The sequence below is a fragment of the Nannospalax galili genome, unplaced genomic scaffold (genome assembly GCF_000622305.1).
Source record: "Nannospalax galili isolate Female #2095 unplaced genomic scaffold, S.galili_v1.0 scaffold751, whole genome shotgun sequence".
In the NCBI taxonomy this organism is placed as follows: domain Eukaryota; kingdom Metazoa; phylum Chordata; class Mammalia; order Rodentia; family Spalacidae; genus Nannospalax; species Nannospalax galili.
Window position 1 is genome coordinate 2,734,852 of NW_008331125.1, and position 3,863 is coordinate 2,738,714.

The 3,863-nt window shown below is 38.1% G+C and overlaps 1 pseudogene; it reads left to right on the forward strand.

Moving 5' to 3' along the window:
• The window catches only part of LOC115068122, a 57,776-nt pseudogene that overhangs the window by 49,303 nt on the left and 4,610 nt on the right, over positions 1-3,863 (forward strand).

Below are 3,863 nucleotides of genomic sequence, written 5' to 3' on the forward strand. Positions count from 1 at the left end.
GAAATGAGCAAGTTCCCTTCTAGGTAGAAGAACATGATAGAGACTGTTATCCTTTTTTTGCAGAGAAAGCTTTTATTGGTTACTTATAAATATATACTATTTTTCTTCTCTGTTTCTTAGGACTTGAACTCTAGTATCTCAGTCTCAAGAATCATCTTTAAGAGAATAGATAGAAGCTCCAGGAGTGATAAATAGTCTTTTGAATCTAAGCACAATGATTTCTTTAACAAATTTTAAAGTTCAGGGTTGGTAGGTATTTATTCCAACTTACTTTAGTGTATTTTATTTACTCTGATGACAACTCTCAATTCTTGGTGCATGATTTGATAAATGTTGACAAATGTTTAGAATCGTGTAACCACAGTGATCACAATATAGTGTTTTCTGTCACTCCCCTCCCCCACCCAAAGACCACTCATCTTCTTTGTATGCAGTGCCCTACTTTGACTCTTTGCTCTTTGGCAACACTGATCTGCCAAAGTACCATTTTACCTTTCCTAGAATTTCATGAGTGGAATTATAAGTTATAGTTTCCAAATAATTAATTATCCCTGTTGTCATTATCCCTGGAACAATCCTGGAAATATTCCTTTTCTGACATCTGTTTTAATTGGTATTAATACAGCCTTCAGTTTTTCTATACTAGTCATAACATAGTACGTATAGGCATGTATATACTTCTGTGTCCTTTTAGTTTTACTGACATATAAACAAAAAATGAAAGCTATATGCATGTATTTAAGATGAGTTACTTGATATTTTGATGTGTATTTACATTATGAAATGATAAACTAGTTAAGATACCATTGATACTGTTTCTCCTTCCTCTATTTCTTGTTCTCTTTCTCAAAAGAATAATTAAAATCTATCTACTTTCTTAGCAAATTTCAAATATATAATACAGAACTGTTAACTGTAGTCACCGTGCTATATGCTAGCTCTCCAGAATCTCCTTGTCATGTATTCCTGAAACCTTGTACTCATTGACTAACATCTTTCCATTCTCTCCTCCTCAGGCCTTGGCAACTGAATTCTGCTTTCTGCTTCTGAGAGTCTGTTTTAGAGTTCACATATATGCAAGACCATATAGTGACTATCCTGTGTCTGACTTACTTCACTTTTCAAAATGTTCCTCTAATCAAGTGTACCAGAATTTTCCAAATCCAGTCACTATTATTAAAATATTAAAAATAACATAGAGCTACCCAGAGGACCACATGTTCTCTTAAAATCATTGGCTGGATTTGTAATCCACTTGCTGGGCAATATGCTAAAACTATCAGTGAGTGCCAAAGTTTTCAATTCATTTCTTCTATTTCCTAAAAACATGAGTCAAATTGGGTGTCTAGTCAAAGAAAATTTAAAAATAGATGTAGAATGACACATTTTAAAAACCACATTTACATTTTATATTAGAGAAAATGCCTTCTGGATCATGAAGGAAAGTAGGAACTTGGCATTTGCAATGCTTCCTTTCTTAGAAAGTTTCTGCCTGTGAGGAAATCATAGTCACGTGAGTAAAGGTTTTAGCAATTCATATAACATTTATGGGTGGAATGACTCCAGAAGACTGTGTCTGGCACATTTTAAGCTTCCTTCTGATAATCACAAAACATCCACATCCACCAATGTGTGTGTGTGTGTGTGTGTGTGTGTGTGTGTGTGTGTCCAAGTACATATGTGTGGTGTGCTTGCCTGTGTGTGTATGCGCAGGTCAGAGGTCGACATTAGGTGTCTTCCCCTATTTCCCTGCACCTTATTTTTTGATACGGGGTCTCTCACAGAATCTGGGCCTTATAATTTAAGCTAGACTGGCTGGTTAGCAAGCTCCTGGGATCTGCCTGTCTTTGCCTCCCTTCAGTGCTTGGCTTATAGACAAGTACCACTTTTGAATGGGTGCCGTGATCCAAACACAAGTCCTTTTGCTTTCACAGCCAGCACTTTACCCACTGAGCCATCCCTTAGCCCCCATCTATAGATTTTTTTTATTTTTAAAAAATATTTTATTATTTTTATTTTATGTGTATGTGTGTATTGTCTACATATATGTAAGTGCACCCATGTCATGCAATGCCCACAAAGGTCAGAAGAGGGCATCAGATACCCTGGAACTGGAGTTACTGACAGTTGTTAGCTGCCATGTGGTGCTGGGACATGAACCTGAGTCTTTGGCAAGAACAGACTGAGCTTTCTCCAGTCCTGGCCATGATGGATTCTTATCCCTCTGAATAAACTCTTCTATAAGTTGCCTTGGTCATAGTATTTTATCACAGCAACACAAAAGTAATTAATACACCTTAGAACTGTACCCAAACCATAGCATCCAGTAGGGTATCTTACTTACAGTGCGAACCCGGGTCTTCTGCAAGAACAACCAGTGTTCTTAACTTCTGAGCCATCTCTCCAGCCCCATCAATGCTATTTTTATAAAATTAACAAAATTGGTATCATCATAACTACTAAGTTCAAACCACTTTGACCTAGTAACATATTACAAATATCTTTCCCTGTCTATGAACACCCACATTACCAGTCATAGCAAATTACACTAATCTATAATATGCATATATCTTAATTTGTTTAAGCAAATTGTTGAACTTGTGGGATGTATGCTGATTTTCACTTTTATGAAACTGCTATGATAAACATTCTTTTATTATTGTTTCTTTTATTTTGAAGAAGGCTACAATTAATGTTCACTTTATTTTTGCATTTTTTAATGTATTTTGTTGGGGAGTGGGTGCCTGCAAGCCCTTTTACCTTGTGGGCCCCAGGGATTGAACTCAAGTTGCCTGCCCTTGTTGTTTCTTTTGAAACAGGGTTTCACTATGGGTCTTGGGCTGGCTTTTAAGTTTCTATGTAGCCTAGCCTAGTCTGGAACTTTCCAGATCCCCATGCCTCAACTGGGATTATAGGCATTAGCCAACACACTACACCTGGCAAGATAAACATTCTTGGACAACTCTCTTTGTGCCAGGCTTGAACAACACTTTATCTGTATAAGGCTTGGCTACCACTTACTGTCTGTCTGCCTGCAGGTCTTTTTGAGACAGGGTCTCCCTATAGTTGGGCTGGCTTGGAACTCACTATGTAGACCAGGCTGGCCTTGAACTCACAGAGATATACCTGCCTCTGCCTCCCGAGTGCTGGAATTAAAGGCATGCACCACCACGCCCGGCATGCATTTGTCTTTATTTTTTTTTTTTTACCATTGGAAATATTTTATTTTATTTTATTTTTTATTAGAAGAAGCATTTCATTAAAACAGCATTAACCTATTCAATAACAATTTCCAGAGCTAAGATGCATCTCTTTCAAAATTGGCTGTAAATTCTGAGTATGAATATAAACTCGTCAGATAGACAGCCTTCCTCTCCCACTAGAGCCTCCATACTCTGTCATCCCTGCCACTGTCCACTGTGTTGTCAGGACCCCCATCTATTCCCCGCTATATGCCCTTCTGGTAAATCTAGACAGCCAGAGGTCCCTGTTCCGGGAGGATCAGCTGTTCCTGATCTATGGCAATCCATTGTCAGTATTCCTTTGGATAGAATTGGGGTCTGCTGTTCATTTGTCCAGTAGTGTGTTGGGTTACTGTCTGGAAGAGCTTTTATGCATCCTGGCCAACAGCTCGAGTGAAGGTATTGCCTGTCTGGCTGTGCTATTTGTCAAGTAACTTTTAGCTATATATATGTATGCTCTTATGAAATTATATTGGCCCCTTTAATCTTTGGTTATACTTCCCTTTTGGGTGTTTAAGGACATACAATTGGACCAGATAAACCAATTTATTTTTACTTTTAAGGTCATTTGAGGATCTGTTCCTCAGGAGTCAAATGGGCTTGGGAGGAGCCCCTGGCTCC